Below are 22052 nucleotides of genomic sequence, written 5' to 3'. Positions count from 1 at the left end.
TAAGCACACAATGGTAATGCAGTCAAAGAAGAACCGTGGCCTGGGTTTCTTTCACCAATAAAAAGTTGTGCAAGCTTCAATTTCCCTTTCATTTTCATAAAGAACATGCTGGAAACATCTATTCAGCCAAAGATGTGAAATTAAAACAAAGAAACAAAAACATCTTGAAAGGAGGAAAGAAGGCACTTTCCCAGCTCATGCGTTAATTAAGACCAGTCAAAGAAAACTGCTTCAAAAGGAAGGAGGAAGCCAGCGGTAAGCACGGCTGCAACTGCTTTTAATAGGCTATAGCAATGACATGCGTGGTAGACAAAGTCATAGCAGGCATTAATGCAACAATGTCAGTGCAAAGGGTACAGCGAAAAAGTTGGAGGCAAAACTTAAAAAAAAAAAGTTACTGAATAGTAAAATTGTTTCACTAGCAGATTTGTCAGCAACAGTATGGGACAAAGGAACTAGTTTAGCAGAGCACGATCATCTTGAGAACTATAAACACTGCTGGTTTAAAGATAAAATGAAAGGCCTTGAGAGCAAAACAGAAATAGACATAAAAATATGCATAGTTGGCTTTCCTGAAGGCGAAGAGGTTTGCATCCCTGTCAAACAATTCAGAAAGAAGCTTTTAAGTGCCCCAGGTCACTCTTGCACCCTTAGTACCTGCTCTTCCCCTGGATGAAAGCCTGTGCAGAGCTGCATGAGTATACAGCAGCACTGGTAGATTTTCTGCGCATCTCATCGGCAGTGGAGATGTGGGAATCTGGCAGGAGAATTTATTCCCTTCCTCTCTACAAAAAAGCTGAGTGCAACCTACAACATACTATTTCAATATTTTATACAATAAAAAAATGGATTTGTCTAGCAGCAGAAGACAGGATTGTTCTTATGTTCTTTACATGCATATTTGTTCTCAGTGCTGTTCAGCCTGTGTCTCTGATCCATGTGTCTGGGAAACCAACTGGTAGTTTTCTATTTCTTTTGACAGGCAGTTCAGGCTCTTGCTTTAAAAACTTCCTAGGTCCCTTCATCAGAGATCAGCAGCATGTGTGCATTTTTTCAAGATAATAATGACTACAGGGAGGTCTAAAATCAAGATAAGTGTCTGCCCTTGCTTTATTCCAAACTGGCACATGACACAGTGAACACAGAGTAAATTAGTGATGACACACAGTTTATTTCTATCAAAAACGGCATTCAGAGATGTGCAGCTGACACGCTGGAGGGAAGCAATCATTACCTTCAGGGAGGCTTTAGTGTCAAAAATGTAGGAATACATATCCACTGATAAAAGGGTGGCTTACACCCTTCAGTGTTCAGACAATATCATATTCTCATGTGATCTAGGTATCAAAGGCCACAAAGTTTTCCCTACATATGCTCACATAACCTCTGTATCTGAAGAGGATCTTCCACTTTGATCTGGAGACATGAAGGTCTGAAAAATGTACCACATCCACCACATCCTTCATGGTTTCTTCTCATGTTTAGTCATCCTCCATGTGAAAAAACCTACATCTTGTTGCTAACTTAATGTTATCTAGTTTCCCTTTCCCACCGCTGATTTCTGTGACTTCTCTGACAGAGATACCCTTCTTGTAGCTGCTGTATTCTTCCTGAGAAAGTGCTTCAGTGTCACAAGTATGTTACCTCTTAAACTCACTTCTGATGAATAAAAGTTATTAAACCTCTTTATGGTTCTCACCAAAAGGCATTTCCACCAGTTCTCATGCTATTTTTGGAGGCTGTTATTTTGTACATCCTCTTGACATCCTTTTTCTGTGCTATCATATGGAGAGGTAATATTCAGCCTCTTGAACCTATTCACTTGTTCCTAGCATATACATTGTGGGACCATTTTAGCTCTCTTTTCCACACCAATGCATTAGGGTCTCCGTTGGAGATGCCTGCTCATGTTTTTCCTGCTTTCTAGCCAGTTTACTAATTTCAATTCAAAAATATTTATTGGATTACTAGAGTAAATGACATCTACAAACTAGCAGGACTCGCTGTTTGCAAGTACTGCCCTGTACTTGGTTCCTTCCTCTGCAAAGGAGAAATAATGTTTTTACAGCACTTAGTCTATCTTGTCAGCTCAGACTAATCTCGTCACAATGTTGGGAACAAGAAGTTTAATCTTTTTGTGATTAACAGGGAATCTGGAGCACTTACAGATAGATCTTTTTGAGGATACTGAAGAGATTTATGGTTGTTGCATAGGGTGGTTACCTTGGTCAGTATGACAACATTAGCAGACAACCCTGATGAGTTAGTGTTGCTTTCAGATGGTCTGTCCCATCATATCTGTATGGCAGGTGTGGTCAGTGGATTAACATTTGTTTCTGCGCTGTTCGCAGTATCACTTTCTGTAATGAAGGATTATTAGAAATGCACTTGATTTCTTATATTCCTGGCACCCCTCCTGAGAATAAAAGTAGCTTACAGAGGCTGTATTTACATGGTGCTCTGTAGGTACATGCCTATTTGTTCTGCCCACAGTACACATGCAGCTGGTTGCTCAGAACTGGTTTGTGTTCAGTGTTTTCACGTTGGAGGCAGAGAAGTTGTGAGGCTGGCTGTAAAAGACCACAGTGAAATACCCAGAGCTGGCCCATCACCGAAGCTCGCGCTCCAGAGGGACAGCCAGGAGAGCTGGGGCAAATCATCTCAGCATGGGGAGTCAGACCTGAGACTTATGGGGCTGCTGCCCCAGAGAGGTAACCTGGTTGTAGATGATTTCTTGCTTTGTCTTCTCTTCCTTTAATCCCAGGTCTCCTTATACCTGAAGGAGATCATCCTTCTTGGGCATTGCTGTTGAAACAAGCCCAAAAAATTCAGACATTGTGGACTGCTGTGGTCGCCTGGGCCCACAGAAATGGGCTCCTAAGTGTCCTATGAGTGAACCCTGTATGCCCAGGGAGCTTGCTGGCCTTTGCGTAAGACAAAATGTGTGACCCCGGTTCCTTCAAAGGAGATGTCACAGCAAAGGGCTGAGTCTCTTCTGTGGTCGGTAGTTGCCTGGGATGCGAGTGTTAGCACAAAGGTTTGTTTTATTGAAGGCTCTGTCCTGTGAGCAGCCAGTTGAAGGCCTGGAGTCATCACAAAGATGCTTCTGGATCTGGCTCCACAGAAGAAATCTCTATTAATGACTAAGCCCTGAGGTTTTTCAGACTGCTGTTTTGTCTAGATCCCAGGCTTGTGTCCCTAAGTTGTGCCCTGAAGATACAGCCAGAGTCAGAGTAACCTGTAGGTTTGTTGGGGTTGCTGCTCCTCTGCTCACCCTGCCCCAAAAAATGCAGCCTCTTGGGATGAACCCAACATTTTTTGTCTCCTTCCATAGCCCAGGTAGCCACAATTTCACCATAAGGCATGTGACAATGCAAGCAATAATGGCAATGGTTTCCCATCTTATAATTGCCACGCCAACTATATTGTAACTTAGACCAGCATAATTTAATTTCTGGGGTTGTCTCTCTTAAAACATGACATAATTTACCATTCAAAGCCATCCCACCATCCCATTGTTGCACCACCCTGCCAGCCACGCCATACAACAACATTTTGTTGCAGCAGCGCTTTTGGAGACTCCCCTGCATAGGGTTACTGTTCCTCCACATTTCTTCCCAAACAGTGCAGCATTTCAGAAGGGAGGGCTGTGTTTGGCAGGTGTTTTTCAGAAGGGAGTATCCTGTAATTTTCGAAGCCTCTGTCGGAGTGCGTGTTTAAGCCAAGCTCAAGTCCTTTAGCTGTTCCCTACACCCCAGGTTCCTTTCACATTAACATTTTCCTAAATTTAGGGTATTGAGCTTAAATTCACTGTATAAGGCATCTCCAGAGATGAGATGGCTCTTTTCTCAGCTATCAATAACTGTGCTGCCTGCAGCTTACTGTGGTCTTTAGATATCATGCAAAACATGCAATTCAACACATGCAAAACAGGGAACTAAAATCTGTTTACCCAGCATGGATCAGAGACAGTCCTATTTTTAAGCCTAGCCCAGGAATGTGGGTAGCAAAGTGTCTCAGGAGGAGGAACTCCAAGCTGGAAATGGTAGGCAGCCACGGCAAGGCAGGACAAGCTTTCTTCCTGAGCCATGCTGCTGCTGGGCAGAGCCGTGGTGGCCTCGGGGCAGGCAGGAGAGGGGCTGGCGGCTCCATGCCCGGGTCCACCCGCTGAAGAGAAATTGGCAGCGACGGCTGGACCCCGAGGCCTCTCTCCGGGAAGAGCTCGCTTCCCATCACAGCTTGCTCTCGCTGAAGCCCTCGTGGTCAAAAAGACACAGCTAAATCTGCCTCCTGCTTTTAGCCCTCCTGTTTCGTTTGTAGTCCTGCCATGGATCCAAGACCTGCTCTGAAACCTCCTGAAGTCAGGGGAACCTGGAAAGGTCTTCAGCTTCACATAAGCTCGTAACAGCTCTCCTCTAATTAGCCTTGGGTTACAGGCAGTGTGGGGGAAGGCAGCTACCATAGAAAAAGGGGTTGGAGTGGACGGCATGTCCTGTGGGAAAAGCTCAAGTCCTGGGAGGAAATGCTGGCCATCGTTATGTCAAGAGTCTCTGCTGACACTTCATCATGTTTCTATCTGAAAATGAATCATTTGCTGCTACAAGTGAGTTCTAAGATGATTAAATGAAGCAGAAGAGGGACAGCAATATTAGCCACATTTTCAGTCTGCAAAAGGGGTTTTTTTAATGTTCTTGATATTTTCCATTTTACTTCTCAACTCGAAAACATAACCTTCTGGTTTACGTGCCCCTCGGGGGCTGTGTTCACCTCCCAGTTCTGCTGGGTAACTCTGGCCAAGCCATTTTGGCTCAGGAGTTAATGGCTTTGCTTTCACATCCTTCATCTGCTTGTCTCCTCCGATCAACATTCCCCAAACTCCACCAGCTCATGGGCTACAAGGGACAACAAGTTTTCCAGGCAACAACACACTTTGTTCTCCCTGTGAGCCTCAGTTTTAACTTACGAATTTCCTGTGCTTGTGAACAGCATCGAGGCAAGTTCCCACGAGCCATGGGCTAGTGGCCAGTGGGGTGATGTTTCAGTGCAGGAGCTGTTGATGTTAAGGTGGACACCTAAAGCCTTGGGGCCAGGTACTTGGAGGAGCACTGGTGTTGTGCGAACTGTATTAATGACACTTATTGATCTGGGAGTTCTTCATGCTGTCAAGAGAAAAACAAGCCTTAAAAACTGCCTAAATCCTGAAGCAGAATGGGATTTAAGGCATATGTTTCTTAGTATTTCTAACCAGCTTGTTTAAACAGCTTCTTGCGTGGTGTGCTGGCCTTTCTCGGTTTGATGCCTAGGCATATACCACCCCCTCATTATACATCTAGATGCCAAAGATGTCAGGTCCTACAACTCTCAGTAACAAAATCCTATTTTGTACTAAAGTCCTCCCATTAACTAACTGTTAGCATAATTTTATGTCTAAGATGTAAGACATTTTATTTTCTAGTAGTGTCAGTGTATAAATATGCTAGTGATGCGAGGCAGTTGGATGTAATTCTAATGGAACCAAGGGTGGGATTACAAAGTTCCAGGTCAGTTGTGTCTCTTGAAATATGACTTTTTCACCCTGGAGAGCTCATCTATATGCCAGCCACCCGATTTCCTGAGCTGGGTGCAGTGCTTCTGCTCTCTGCCACAGATAGGTATGGAGCACAGTGTGCCTGTTCTGCAGTGACTGCCAGGAAGATGCCCCTTGTTGAAATTTTAAAATTGAAAATATGTTTGGGATGGTTTCCCTGACCAGTCCTCTGTGGCAGACCTTTGAGCTCAGAAATGCTCCTGCAGAGGATGTGGGTTACCCTTGTGAGGAATCTGACTACCCAAATGCACAGTTGTTTTCAGTTTTCCCAAAGTGGTATTGCTTTCATGTTGTCACATAAGAGATACTTGTGGTTAAGAGTGTAATGCAGTTTCAATAATAAATATCTGTATTGTTCAGTCTAGTTTTTAATAGCTCTGTGATCCCAGCAGCGTATAAACAACAGGAACTAAAGTATAATATAAGGCAGTGGTCAGAGTTCATTCCTTGTTCTTGATCCTCTCATTCTCATGCACAAGCAACCGCTCTGAGATGCCGCTCTACAAATGATGAGAGTCTTCAACAAGCTCCAAGAACAGAAACTAGCAGTTTATTTCAATGCTCAGCAGCTAATTTTCAAGCTCATTTATCATACTGGTGACCAAACTACCACTGTTGAGTTAGCACTTAGGGGAGGGCACTTGGATGTGGTGGAGATTCTACTCCGCTCTCGTGAGACCCCACCTGGAGTACTGTGTCCAGCTCTGGGGCCCCCAACATAAGAAGGACATGGACCTGTTGGAGCGAGCGCAGAGGAGGGCCATGAAGATGATCAGAGGGCTGGAGCACCTCTCCTATGAAGACAGGCTGAGAGAGTTGGGGTTGTTCAGCCTGGAGAAGAGAAGGCTCCAGGGAGACCTTATGGCAGCCTTCCAGTACCTGAAGGGGGCCTATAAGAAAGCTGGAGAGGGACTCTTTACAAGGGCATGTAGTGATAGGACAAGGGGTAATGGCTTTAAACTGAAAGAGGGTAGATTTAGATTAGATCTAAGGAAGAGATTCTTCACTATGAGGGTGGTGAGGCACTGGAACAGGTTGCCCAGAGAAGTTGTGGATGCCCCATCCCTGGAAGTGTTTAAGGCCAGGCTGGATGGGTCTTTGAGCAGCTTGCTCTAGTGGAAGGTGTCTCTGCCCATGGCAGGGGGGTTGGACTAGGTGATCTTTAAGGTCCCTTCCAACCCAAACCATTCTATGATTCTCTGATTCTATGAGATGGCACCAATCTAAGCCCCACCTAACGTAATACTCACCTGAGCAGAGTGTTTATTCCAAGAACTAATTTTTCAGAAAACTGATGTCATTTTGAACTTTGCTAGCACTTTTTTACTGGGAATTCAACATGCCCTGATGGTCCAATCCTGCTGTGTGCTGTCTGTGTCCAAGCTCTAGTAAAAATGCCAGTTCCCAGTGCAGGACATTCGGTTCATGTCTCAACTACATGATTCATTGCCACGGTAAAGCTATCACAGCTTGCTCCAAATGCACAAATGTGGGTTCTATGTAGGAGGGTGAAATGCTGCCCTGAGATACTGCACTGGTACTCCTTACCATACAACTGTACCAGCTCTGAACAACAGATACCCTAATTCACTCTGCCTCCCAACAGCATCAATAAGGTTATTTGCACTACTATGGTGATGTGCCTGTGCTGTTTCCAGTTCAAGAAATGGCTTGTTTGGTACTAGTGAGGAGGTCTGCACTGGACTGCCCAAAGAGGTACTCTGTGCTATGTGAAGCCACCAGCAGACAGTACTGCATGTGCATGTGATGCATTCAATACATGGTCCTGTGTGAATGCACAGATGAGGGGTCAGAGCATCACAGGTTGTTAAGATGCCATTGCAAGAGTCTGGAAATAACTCTTTGCAAGATCAGACCTTAAAAGCAGAGCATCACCCACAACCCCCGACCTCTTGCCCAGCAGAGCCCAAGTAACAGCCCTAAGTCAGATGAAAGTTTTGGAGCCCTGACTACAGGACCACTGTGTCACACCTAAGAGACTCCATCTGTGTGATTAGAAACGCAGCTGGAATAACTGTGTTACTAACTCATATACCAAGACAGCTTCCAGACAAAAGCAGGCAGGGCTAATGCAATCCAGTGGGCCATATTTTCCTCACCTTGGGAAAACACATCTGTGAGCAAGTGAATTTCTTGAGTCTCAGGGATGGCAGTAGCCCCATCATGAGGATCAGGCAGAGGGCCTGACAGACTAAGCCATGGGACATCCTAAGAAGTATCTTGGTTTTAAACCACTTTTTGAGACCCAGCATCCCCACGTTGCTGAGGGATGCTCCCCACTGCCCTTGAGAAGCTGTGGTGCTCTTTGCTCCTTGTTTTGTGGGGCCAGTCTCCAACATGGCTCTTCCCTTCCTGCTCAATTCACCTGGAGCTACAGCCTCACTCAACAGCAATTGCAATGGTACCTAGAGCTAGCAAGTATGCTGGGAAGCTGAAATTGCGCATTCCTTAGTTGTCTGTGCACCTTCTCTGCTCATGGAACTGAAGAGGAGAAAGGAGGTTCCAATTTTCTGTTAAAATTTAATATTGCAGAATATGGCTCTGCATCCTGTGTGTCATACCAACTTTGATAAAATTACTTCTGAGCAACAGGGACAAAGGGAGGCCCTTACACGTCCGTGCCAAAGCAGAGCCCTTCAAAACAGTGGAATAAACGATCCTGGGAAGGTTGAAGCCTCCGACGGGGATGGCAGACAGAGTCGCCCTACAACATCTGTCCCTCACATGGGAACAAATCACAGTCACGCGCGGCCAGACTGTCGGAGCTGGCAGTTGCAGACTGTGCAGACCCAGAAAAATTTGCAATTCCAACAGCAGATGGCACAGTCCTAAAACTAAAATCAGTCTGCAAGGCAGCCACGGGGAAAGATTGCCTGGGCTACAAATCTGAAAGCTCCTGCAGGAGCATCCTGTGGAGTGAGTCTACTGATTTGTCAACATAAGCAAACTGATTTTGAAAATACTGTATTTTCTCTTTAGGAGAAATAATTTAGAAAAGAAACGGCATATATGAGACAACCTGGTAGCAGTGGAGTTTAGTTTAAGAGTCTCAAGTACAGCTGACAGCTTAAATGTAACTATAAGTTTTTTGGCTCCCCCCATGCCTCATAAAGCACTCTTTTAATTATCCTTGTATGATCTAGAAACAATTTATAGTGGCCATAGACACAAAGAAATTCTGTTTACTGGAAGGAAAGTGAAACTCCAGAATGATTTAATTGAACAGTAATGTCTTAAATTTGCTTTCATGTAGGCCTAATCCTTTTGTGTTTCTTAGCCATCATTCAGAATCTTACAGAATTGGGCATAAAAACCATGTTCTTTATGTTTGGAATGTTTGGAACTAAGTGAGATTTGAGTATATCAACCCTAAAGCCCCCAGCCCTGTACATATGAGAAAGGCAGTGCAGCAGACTCAAGTCTGCACTTTGGTTCCATTAGCATCAACGAGATTGTTGGGCAAACACACTTATTTTGGCACTTTTTATACAAACTTGCAGAATAAAAACCCAGAGATCTTCCCTCAATAGGCAGTATGGTAAGCCTGGATATATAATCCAGGACAACCATTTCATGATGTTTAAGGAATTAAGAAACTAATCCATCCTTTCGATGCACGAAGGAATTGCTAGAGGAATTGTCTAGTGGTTAAATCAGGAAACTGTGAGTCAAGACATCTGTTCCCCCCTTTGTCAGTGAATCATTTCCTCTTCTTTGAGTCCCACAAAACACCCAGACAGAATCTGTCCCCAAGTAAAATAAACTCTTTACCAGATTTGGTCCCCATGTAGCTCCCAGACTACTGCTTGTGGTAGAAGCTGTAATGTATGTTAGAATCAGAAAGCTTTAAACGTCAAAAGAGAAAGACGCGTTGTGGTCCTGTACATGAATTTTCCCTCTGCAGGTTTCACAGAGCCCAGAGCTCTGTTATCAGCTGCCCTGTGATAGCACATAGAAGCAGCAATCTCAGCATGGTCCTCATTTTGGTAGATGTCATAGAATTGCAGAGAAGATGACTTTTCCAGTGCTGAGAAGCACATAATTTGTATTAGTAACATTTTAAGACTGGGCTGTCCACCTTGGTTAAGGATCTGTTGACTTTCTTGCAATTAGAAAGAGGCTGCTGTATTCAGAGAGCCATTCAACCCACAAATTTTAAATCTTTTCCTTGGGATAGGATGAATTGTTTTCTGGAGCTGTCTCCACTGTTCATAGAAGGAAATGTCAAGTGATTTTACTCCTAACTTACTGCCTCAGTTCAGTGCTTGAATGGGCATCGTTGACTCCTGCTGTAGGTGTCAGACCACATTAAGCACCAACTCCTTAAGTTTAACAAAAGTGTATTTGCTGCTGTGTTGTACTTTCAACAACTACAGTTGCTGCTGCTGTTTTTGCAGTTGCCACACATTCCCTGACCACCCCACCACTCCACACCGAGGGCTGCTGCTGCTCTTCTAGTCAATGGTGTTTGCCCAAGAACCAGCATCTTCCCAGAGGCAGTCTGTGGTGAGCAAACAGAGAAACAGTGCAATGCTTTACTGCCAAACACACTAATCGGTCAGCCTCTCCCACTGCTAATCAGGTAAACAAAAATATGTGCTCTCAGAGATAACAAGGATTAAAGGTTTTGCAGTTATTTCACACAGAGATTCCAGGCATTGCTATATTTGCAGTAATTCCCGTAAGTTTACGTCCTAGTTGCCTACACAGGGAGAGCAGTGGTCTTCAACGTTCAGAGAAACACAAGTTCCGAGTCGAATAACTTTGCAGAAATGTCTTGAATGTTTGGGATTCCTCCTCCAAAAATACTGTCTGACACAAGAGGAGATCAATCTTACCTAGCTGCAGCTTTCTAAAAGTTAGGCTGGTGAGCAGGAACCCTCAGTAACTGATGGAGGCAGAGGAGCAGTTTCAGACTATGAAAGTATGAAAGAAATAATGCTTAAACAAGGGAATCACAATGGTCTATTCTTTTCTTCCGTTGTTTGTCTTAAAAACAATTAAAACTGTAACTTTCTCACCAAGAAAATAATTTTCAGTTTTGTTTCTCTATAAAAATTCAGTTTGCATTGGCTTGATACCTTCCAGTTGGTATGGTTTTTTCTACTTATCTGTCATCAGAGGTTGTTGTGGTTCAGGTATATGAATGTGGGTACCTGGATTGTAGATGTTTACATCTGATCTAGCTATTTTAAGCTTTTCTTGCAAACACTTCTACTAAATGGTATTTCTCATTCTAAGGCAGAGTAGGCCTAATGAACAGCACCCCAGAAATGCTTATTTCTCCCTATTACTTATGAGGAGAGCCCGGAGTCACTAGCTCTGGTGTAGACATCTGCATTGCAAACATCTAAAATTAGGTGGGATAAATCTCATGCAACAAGCTTGATACTTTAAGCCCCTGTTCAGCAAAGCACTTACTGACAGCATAAAATGAAGCCTGAGCTTAAATGCTTTGCTGAACTGAAGCTTCAATTACTTAAGGAATGAGAAGACAGTTGTGGGGGATCATAGCAGTTAGACTTGCACAAGGCTTATGTTGGATTTCCACTGTACAGTCCTACGTACTGTTCTATTCCCCTACAGAAAACACTTCTCTTCCTTCAATTTCCTCCTCCAAACACATTTATTTCCGACCTCTCCCAGCGCTCACTCTCCCCCGGCTGAGTCACACATGCGGTGTAACCCAAAACTGGGGCAGGCGAGCAAGAGGCACCACAGACTGCCGGGATTCGCAGCTCCTCACCACTGGCTCGTATCCTTTTTTTTTGCTTCGGTGTTTAGCATCAAATTCTTCACCGCTTGGCTGAAAACTTTGCTCAAGAGTGGCAAGACAGCATAAATATGTGGTGGTGGGATGAGTGAGCTTCACGTAATTGGGGCTTGGTTTGTAAACTACTGGGGGTAAGTAGCTGGAGCTGAAAGCCCAGTCTCGTCAGTCATGTTTGGTACTAGCAAACTCCACGCTTGCAGGGTGCAGGTCCAAGCACAGGCGCCGGTACTCACATCATGGTGTTGGCCTGGGCCACCGCGCCATCCAGCCCCAAAACACCCTCCACATCCTGCCACCTCCTCCTGGCTACCAGGAGAACCTGGCTTAGGTAGTAAACCTTGAAGTTATACTAATTATTTTTTATAGCCATCTTGCACCTTTGAGGCAAAGACCTAATCATCACTTTTATGCAGAAAGACGTTATTACAGTCTTCTCCTGAACTTGGTCAAGGCTTTTGAATGGAATAGAATAGAGTAGAATAGAGTAGAGTAGAATAGAATAGAATAGAATAGAATAGAATAGAATAGAATAGAATAGAATAATTTCAGTTGGAAGGGACCTACAATGATCATCTAGTCCAACTGCCTGACCACTTCAGGGCTGACCAAAAGTTAAAGCATGTTATTAAAGGCGTTGTTCAAATGCCTCTTAAACACTGGCAGTTTGGGTGCAAATAATAAACAATGGTAGTGATTTATTATTGTTGTGCTCATGCTGTAAAGGTGTTAGAGGAGATGTCAAAATACTCAAATCAAATTGACATGCTTTGTTTTTATGTGCCATCTCAGTGCTACATGAGAAGCAGAGAAATGAGATTACTAAACTGAGATCAGCCATCAGCAAGAATTGCTGGAACCCTGAGGATGTGCAGAGTGCAGACTAAGTGGAAATTTATAACTGTGAAAATACAGGAACACCAATGTGATATTTTTTTCTCCCTATTACCACAATTTAGGCTCTGTAGTCCCCGCTGGTCAATAAAATTGATGGAGATGCGATACTTGGGATTGCAATATTGGTATTGATAATGACAGACACCTGAATTCCACTCTTCGTTTCACACAACTAGTTAACTACCTAATAAACCAAATTGGTAAATTAAACCCAATAGCAGCAACACAAATGTAATTGAGAATTCAGTTAAGTCCAGTGACTGTCATTGCCGTGGGCAAGGTGACTACATTAAGGGATGAGGGACAATGGGGTCAGCATTACTTGAAATAATCAGCAATTTTTCTGGGCTAAAGTACATTATGTATCTTTCCATAACTCCCCAGATCTGACTTCCATTTCCTTGTGTCAAGTGCTTCTGCCCTGCTTACAAATGGAAGTATGAGTCATTATCAAATGCATTTTCACTTGTTTTTCTTCTGGTATATTCTATAAAATTAATGGTTGTAGGTGTCCATGTAAAAAAATTCAAATTACTGTGTCTTTCACTCCATTACTGCTGAACAGCTTTGGAAGATAATGAGGCATACTTAAGTTTCTGTTTCTCCTTCTTGATATATTGAGAATTTTTAAATGTGAAAAAATAGCTTTTTCTTTCAATTAATCCATGTGTTGAGTGTTTATTATTAGATTTTTCTACATTTAGAATAAATATTACATTTTTATATTTTTCCCACCTTTTATTTGCAAGAAACTATGTCAGTATTTCCAGTAAATTGCAGGCTGGAAAATAGATGTGTGTATGTGTTACAACTTTCTGAAATGCTCTTTGGTAACATAAATAAATACATATGGGGTTTTTCAAAGTGGGAGAACTGTTCTAGTGGAAGTAAAAATGCTGTTACGTGATTGCTGAGAAATGTTTACTTAATCTCTTTGACAAGTTTTCAGGAAGAAATGAGTGAATAAGATTTTGTTTGTTTGCTTGTTTTTCTCTTTCAGTATATTATGTATGAATTAAAATATCACTGTAAAATAACCTGTACAAATATGTTTAATTTTCCATTACTCTAAAAGCAGTATCAAGGACAAATTTACCTGCAGTTCTTATTTCTGATTTTCAAGTGCTCAAAATGTAATGAGTAATTAAAAGCTACTAGCAGTGCAAAAAAATCTATAAATTCAATAAAAGTAATTAAACTCCTTCCTTGCATAATTTACAAGGTTTCACAATTCTCTAGCCTTTCTCTTTTACATAAGACAACAACTGAGTCAGAGACTTCAAGACATTTTGTTATAAGCTCATTTGGTGCACAGTCGCTGTTTGCTTTCTGACCATGGTCATAAGACGATCTACATCCAATTAAATCTCTCAGTCTGCGAATTAGATATTCATTACACACCCCTAATGACTGTGTACAGCAAAATTGCATAATGCCTTCGTAAATCTTATTTGAATGAATGAGTCGTCGAATTAAAAAATGAGGTAAAGCTTAGTCCTGCCCTTTCATATGTTATACTTCACTACGCACTTTTGAGAATTAGCAGCTCTGCTTTCCCCATGACACCCCAGGAGGTAACGACCGAGCATTCAGGGTCATACTCCGACTCAGTGGTTATTATACAAGGAAGGTACCAGTTAAGGAGGCAGAATTTAGGCCGTTTATATTGAAGCCGGTATTCCCTTGGCATTTATTTTCGTTTCACAGTATTTATTTTGGGGGCAATAAGGTTTCTGCCCACAGAAGGGAACTATGGTAAAATCTAAAAATACAGTTTTAGGCATGATAACATCCTGGCCCTATAAATACAAGGAAAGTCTTTTTTTGTGTGAATTTATGGCACATGCATTGGCTGTGAAACTGTAGTTCCCATGTGCATCAGTGCATCACGCTGCCATGGAAAACCAGCATGCCTGATGCTGAGATCGTGTAAAATTTTTTGTTTCGACGATACTGTAGAGGCAGGATTGAGCTTTTAATAAAGTAACCTTGCTTCTTCATGCTAGTCTAAATCACCAGGTCCAGTAAATGGCCTGTGGAGTCCTGTACCACATCGCTGCATTACATAAAAGCTCATCTCCGGCGTTTCTCAGTACATTTCCAAGGGAAGTGAAAATAATGCTCGCTGACCTGCCTTTGGGTGTGAATTGTGCTGAAAGCAGTTACAGCTGTTGACAATAAGCCCTCAAAAACCTGTCCCACTCGAAAGCCTGTCCCTTGCTTTTCACAAGAGCAAACAGGCAGAACAGATAAGGGCAACGATTTTGACTTGCCATCCTCTGAGTCTGCAGGAGTGGCAAAACAGTCATAATCCGGCTGATATTATTCACAATAGTGCAACTGATATCCAGCTCAAGAAATTAAACACGCGTTTACCTACAGGTACATGTCCTGATACTTAGCTCACCAAAAGTCGTTCATTAGTGGTTTTTTCTCTTCCTTGGACAGTAAGACCCTCAAACCTGGAGGATAATTTTGTCTTGCTTTCCTCTGGAATTAGTCCACAAGAGATTGTGCCACTGTCTTAGATAATTCCTCTGCCACCTCTTTCTCTGTCAGCAGCCTGGTGAGAGGCCAGAGGACTGGGAAGTGCATGTGGCCTTGCTGGCAGTGTTCCCGTTCATAAACTGCTCCCATGCGTTGGTCAGGCATTTAATGGGAAAGTAGGTTTGCAATGGAGTTCACCCCTCCTGGGAGACAGGGCTGTTCCCAGCAAGAGCTCTGACCAGAAAACTGATTTCTTGTTTCACCCCAGGAGGAAACCACTATTTTTAGAGATGAAAAAAGAATATGAGTGAGGGAGAAGCCTCTCACCTACTCCAGTGTACCCAAATGGTCAAGATCCTTATTTCAGGTGTGGTGAGAGAATGTGGAAGCTTTTTACATTTAATTTTACAAACAGTACTTTTTTTCCTGAAAAAAAACCCCCACCTTTAGAAAGACCAAATCTGTTTATAGATCTGGGTTACGTTTGGCCAAAAATATTGATCCTCAAAATGGAGGCATATTTTTTGAAAATATTACTCTGGTATTTCTTCCTGCCATTTGCCAAACATAACTTTTCACTTTTCATTGCAGAAAGGCATCTTGAGTTTTAAAATTATCCTAAATTTACAAAAGCAAGCCTTTGAAGGATTAAGTTCTATCTCTCCCAAGAGTCTTAAAACATTTTGGTTTAGATCAAAAATATCTTAGATGGTAACGAAAGTATTTCTCTTCTCCAGAAACCCCAAATCTCTGTTTCTAGGTTCAGCCCAAGCCAAAATTTCCCCTCTAACTATTCATTCAACCTCTGACTAAACAGGAAATGCTTTTTTTTTTTATACTCAGATTTAGATGGTAGACTAAAGGTCGAGTTCCTGTCCTCAGGTCCAGCTATTTGTAGAAAGGACATTCTAACTCTGATCTAGGCAAAGGTCTCTGACACTGACCTGTTAGCTACCTTGGTGGAGTAAATTTCTCCTGTGTTAAGCAAAAATCTCTCCCTTTTTTCACCCTCCAAAGGGGATACACATGTTCTAGCAAACCATTTTGGTTCATATTAACCAAAATTTTCAGATAAAGAAGGTTTCTGGAGGAAACTTTTAACCCTCTCTAGCTGTCAGGGTACTTGTGGGGTGACTTCTTTTCCTTTCGTGTTCCACCAAGGGAAGAAGTTGTCACAGCATGTAAATGAAATTGCTCCCCAAAAAGCAGCCTTCCTGGGGCAGGCAGGGATTCAAGCCACCTTGACCCCATGGGAAGGGGGCAGAGGGGCCGCCTTGGCAGGGACAACACGCCGGCCGTCTGTCTGTCCTCACAGCAATGTAATCAGGCCTGGCAGGGAGCAGGACTGCTTAAAGCCCCTATAATTTTGAAAAGTGCTTGACATAATAAGTATCCCCATGGAAGTATTTTCCGGAAGTAACACAATGTGGAAGTTAAGGAGCCCATGCAGTGGTAACACATTATATTTCTCAAAGGTTTTGAGAAGAAGTGGGGGATGCAGAAGACAAGCTGGGTAGAAATTAAACCATTTATGGCAAAACACCCTCACAATTAAAAAGATAAATTAATTGCCTCACAGCCAGAAAGAATGAAGATCTCACTTGCTTTCCTCCTACGTAGATAACAAAGAGAAATCAGGAAATGAGAAGCTGAGAAAGAAATGGCTAAAATGCTAATTTTATTTCACTAAGTTGTTTGTTACTAACTTGAAGCAATGCAGATCCAGTGCACACGAGTGAGCTCATCGCAGTCATTTACAGAAGGAAGAGAGGTAGGATTTGCCCAGAGTGGTTCTTCTGGTGATAGACAAGCAGATGCAAATAGGATGTATTTAATGAAGAAGCTCCTTTGAAACAGGAGCCCAAACTGCCAGATTGATATTGCAAAGTCCCAAAATCTCATCTCCACCTGAGGGATGGAGGCCCTCTCACTGCATACTCAGGGTGGGTTTTTTGTGTTCTGTTTTTTTTTTTTTAAATAGCATCTTTGATACAATGCACTTGAATACTTGGGTGTTTTGCCCTTCCCTGTAAAGTAAGGATGAGTAAAGATCAGCTGTATGCGGTACAGAGAGGACAGACGATGGGAAAACAAAGACAAGACATCCTTTAATTTGTGCCTAAGCACAAAATGGCTGATGCCTCTCCAGCCATGAGGAGGGCTGCTCAAAAATCACACGCAAGTCGTAACAGAGCCAAGCTATGCATGCGGCAGCAGATCGAATTTTTAATTTTTTTTTAATGTGAACCAGGGCTCTTCCTCGGGGAAAGTCTCTGTTTCATCCCACGACTCCTCACTGTCGGCTGCAGGGAATATGACACTGTCGCTCCGGCCCAATGCCCCTCGGGCTGCCGGCGCGTCCCAGGCCCGAGGACAGCCTCTCCCAGTGCTGGGTGCTGAGGACTGTTTATTCTTCTCCTTCTCAGCCCGCGTCATCCTCGGCACTGCTCGGGTGTTCCTCTTCTCCGGTGAAACACCGCTGGTTGTTTCCTTGCTCCAAGGAATGCGCAACGTGCGTGAGCGAGCTGCCTGCAGGCCATGAAAGCCAACACATTTTTTTGCTGTGAGAGGGTGGGGGCAACATCAAATATTTCACATTTGCCTTGATTACTGTATGTCCATGAATCACATCCTTGGGAGCGAGGCAGCCTGGCTGGGACACTGGGAGATGAGTGTTTTCAGGGTCCTGCTGCCAGCTTGGTCTGCCATGTCTTTCACCTCCCAACATCTCTCACGCTCCATTATCATACCCAACAGAGACATTTCTCCACTCCTGGGCTGAGCCAGCACCGCTGCCTCTAACCCAGCTGCAGCTTCAGCTGAGTCAGACCAGCCCGAACGTTGTACCATGTCACTCACGTTTGCCACCCACAGCACGCCCCAGCTCCGCATCTCCACACAGGAGGAAACATGCTGAAAGCTACAATGCCCATGGCCCATTTTTCAAAAATTTGAATGCTGTAAAGAGCTCAGTTAACCCTGTGTGTGCTGCTCTGTGTGCACGGGGAGGGGAGACGGCTCAAAGGGAGCTTCTGTAACACGTAATAAGAGGGAGAATATATCCTGGGACCTGGTAGAAAGGCTTTGGAGAGATACAAATATGGATTATAATAGCACTTGGCAAACCTGAACCAAATGCAATTCGTTCCTGATGTAAGGACCTTTAAGGCTAATATCAGTGCCAAAGCATGCTGAGGGAGGAGGAGAGGTACCAGTTGGAAACGAGGACTTCCCGGCTCTTTTGGATGTCAGTAGCACTGGTGCCATTGTGGCTGTCCAGGCAGGAGATGTCCTGGTCTGCAGTCCCGAGCACACAGCGTGTGCTGGTAATGAAGACTTGAAGGGGGACAAGGGGGGGTGGGGGGTATCCTCAGGGAAGATGGAACATTGTGGGTAGGAAACAGCTGCACCATGTCTCAGATCGGCTGTTTCTCTGCCTCATCCTGCTCTCCTGTCCCATCTCACATCATGTGCTCTGCTCATCCTTTTTCCCCCTTGTTGTTCCCTGTGTTTCCTTTCCTCACCCTCCTGCATCATGCCTCCCCCCGTACCTGAGCACATATCCCTCTTCTTCTCAGGCATCAGAGAGGTGATGGTTATCAACCACATTCTCCATTGCAAAGAGGCCAGTGCTTCAACAGTTCACTACCTACATGATTTTTTTTTTTAGCCAGCCTCCCCGTTTGCACTGCCATCACTTTTGGCCATTTGGTAGAGTTATAATCCTCTCGTAGACCATACAGCATTGTATTATTGAAACCATCATTGTTACTTACACTGGTAATAGCTAGAACCTTTATATTTTTTGGCCTTGCTACAGTGAAAACACATAGTAGGAGACAACTGCTGCATCCAGAAAGCTTGTAAACGTGATGGCTGGGCATCTTAAAAGTTGTGGAATCCTCTGGCCCCATTGGTGAACCTGGAGAAGAGCCACCCCTAGCTTCCCAAGGGAGCTCCAGGTGGATACCAGCGTGGTGATGGCCCTGACAAGGCGAGGAGGTGGCCTGAGAGAGTGCTGACTGCAGACAGGAACAGGTCCCCATCTGTAAGCAAGGGGTGGTGCTGCTGAGCTGCAGGGCTCCTGTAAGCCACAGGAGCCCATGGCAAAAGCCATGGCCTGGAGGCTACCGGGCACCAATCTGGGGCAACTGGGAGCATCTCCCTAGACGGGGGACTCTATGGGGACATCCTTCACCAGCAGCAAGGCTGGGATCATTGTCCATGGGATACTCGCAGCCTGACCAGCCACCCCACTGAACCATCCTGAGCATGGGCATGCTGCAAGGGAAGTGCAGCCAGGGAGGAGGGAGCAGTTGTCCCTTCGGCACTGTCAGTGCCGAAAGCTGCGTCCAGGCTAAGCTGCGTCCAGGAAAGCTGCGTCCAGGCTAATTCCTTAATAACCATGCTGAGGAGCAAGGCTGGGGCTTGCTGACTGTTAATTCAGGTTTCCCAGACTAATGCTGCCTTTTGTTTCCTGCTCGATGTGGGGTGCACAGCGTTGTTTTGTGGCCCAAGTTTCTGAATGGGAGGTTGAGTCAGGGTTGCTCCAGTTTTCAAGGAGGCATAGTTCAAAACTGGACCCAACTTAGCGCATGCTGAAAGTGTTACAAGAGTAAGCAAATGAGACCAAAAACATGGAAAGACAACCAGCAGAGGCACAAAGAGGTTAGGGATGCTCCCAGGATCCAGCAGACACTCAACAGCAGGGTGGAGGACAGATCTGAGTCAGACTCCTCTGCCTGACATCATGTCCATCACGAGACTGAGCATATAGTGGTCTTGGACACATCCTGACAGATGCCAGGTCATGTATTTGGGCCCAGTTTGGCAAGTCTGAATATGCCCAGTAAAGTCTCTTACTCAGCCATTTGCCAAGTCTCTCTCTTCTTGCTACTGCCCCTTCATTTCTTCTGTTGGAAGTTCTCACATTGCAGTGCGTCCATCTGAGAAGACTCACTGTCACTGTTGTGGAGAGGGTGGTAGCAGGCTAGATATGACCTGGGAATTTATTACCACCCTTGCTTTCTATGCTCTATAAAAATATTGAAAAATGTTAGAGACCAGTGCTGCATCCACAGACATGATCCACCCATGACCTTCTCTAAAAATGCAATACCATCTCACATAGACAAAGTTTCAGTACCTAGAATGGCAGAATGAAGAGTAATACAAAGTATGGAAATCAGCACTTGTAGCCCTTGATACCTGTACCTCTCTAGGCTTTGAACAGAACAAGTAAGAGTAATATTCTGATTTTTTCTTTATAATAACCTTAATTAAGACCAATATATGATTTTGTCTATCTTTTTAAATTCATGAAATTTATTGTGAATTTAAAGATTAATCCTTTAGAAAGTTGCGTCTGTATTAAGACTCCTGAACTTCAGTGTCTACATGCAAACCACATGTAGTATGCATTTTACATATGAGACCATCATGGTCAGTGAAGAGCTTGTCAGTACAGCCAATGAAGCCCAGCGAGCAATTCAGGTCACCAATCCCCAAGGCTATGGGCTCAGCTTGGTTGCCCAGAAAAATATCCTGGGGTGCACAAGACATTTATGTGGTGCTGTGAGAAATGACACAGCACAGAAAAGACCCAAAGTCTTTTGCACTGTTGTCCAGAAGCAAGAGAGGGCACCAAGAAGGTCTCAGGTGGTAAAAACCAAACTGCTCCTTTGCCTCACATGCTGACGCCTAGATGTAGACACCTCAACACACACGACTTAGTGTGCTAAGTTGAATCTTTACTTTTTTACAGTAACTCACTGCCTCCTGCTAAGTCCTGATGTCTGAAGTGCTGCTAAGAGCCTCATTTGCTCTTGTTCTCTCATGTCCTCCTGGCAAGATAAATCCTAAGATGGCACCACTGTGAATAGCACATAGTTCAAGGACTGCTTTCTGCCCCACGGTCTAGAGTTGCAGCATGCCTCACGTCCAGACAGGTAAGCAACCTTCTCCCCCAAAACTGAGTGGCCAAATCCAAAATGCCTGTTCACAATGGTCCAGCTCCTGAACCGTGCCTGAGCTGTGCCTGTGAGAGTGCAAGCTGGCCCAGGTCGGGGATGAGAGATGGCCAGCCCATGGGCCTCTCTACACTTTGCTAGTATAATTGCATCCTCTGCTCAGAGTGCTGCTTTTCAGTGTTATATCCACTTCTTCTGACAACATAATTTTTTAAGGCCAGGATGAAATATGACTGAAATTTTCTAAAATATGGGTGTTCTGTATAATGAAGGGAAAATCACAACCACAGTGTTGCTTCACTTAAACCAGAAGCTTTTCACAGATACCCTGCAAATGACAACTTTACTCAGCTAAGGCAAACTTGCAAAGCCCAGGAGTGCCAGGTTTTCTGAGAGCTGGGTGGGTTTTGCCCTTTCATCCCACCTTGGCTTCACATTGTAAAAATGCAGATGCTTAGGAAATTGCCTCCAGGTGTTGAGTGATCTGAGTTTCACAAAAATAATAAACCTTGATCTGAGATAGATGACCTTGTTGTCAGCATAGGATCTTTAGGCTTGCAGAAGAAAACTGAAAAGGGTCTTTTTGCATTCCCTTGCTGCAGCTGTAGCACTGTTTGGGCGAGTCTCAGAGAGACTCAGAATTGCTCAGTTTTCTTGGGCAAGAGAGTCTTGTGATACACACAGAGCACAAGGCTGGTTTGGGTGTTTTGTGGAGATATGTGAAGTAATGCTAAACTCCCTCATTCAGATACTGTCTGCTAAGTTAGTCCTGGCACTGTGGTACTCAGCGTGGAGGAAAGCATCTGTTTGGAGGTATGCAGTGCTCATGAAGCTATGTGGTGTCTCTGCACAGCGACCTGCAATGGAGACCTACCCTTCAGTTCTCTTTGGACGTCTTGTGAACCAAAAGCACCTAGCCTTTCTGTCTTGATTTCTTCAACTAGAAGAAAGGATAATACTATTTCATTTTCTCTTGGGGATTCTGTGTTCGTTGATTTATGAATGGCGATGAAGTCTGGAAGTCTTTATGTAGAGGCTCACTATAATGCCAGTCTTTTGTCCCATGTCTCCCAACGGACCAAATTATGCATTAGGGACATGTGATGCTCAGAGTGGTAGCCCAGCAACTACTGCCCAACTGTCTTTATGGCCCATACAATATTTACTGTGCTGCCAGGTTCAACAGTGCTGGAAAACATGCATTGTAGATGCAATTTCACTGTAGAAATTGTTTAGAGCCTGCTAAAGCTTTAGTCAGAGTATATGGGATTTTTTTCTTCTATAAAAAGCCTGAGGGTTAGTATCTGTTTAAAATTCAGGA

The sequence above is a fragment of the Mycteria americana genome, chromosome 3 (assembly GCF_035582795.1).
Source record: "Mycteria americana isolate JAX WOST 10 ecotype Jacksonville Zoo and Gardens chromosome 3, USCA_MyAme_1.0, whole genome shotgun sequence".
In the NCBI taxonomy this organism is placed as follows: Eukaryota; Metazoa; Chordata; class Aves; order Ciconiiformes; family Ciconiidae; genus Mycteria; species Mycteria americana.
The sequence above is the reverse complement of the archived record's forward strand: the minus strand, read 5'-3'. Positions refer to the sequence as shown.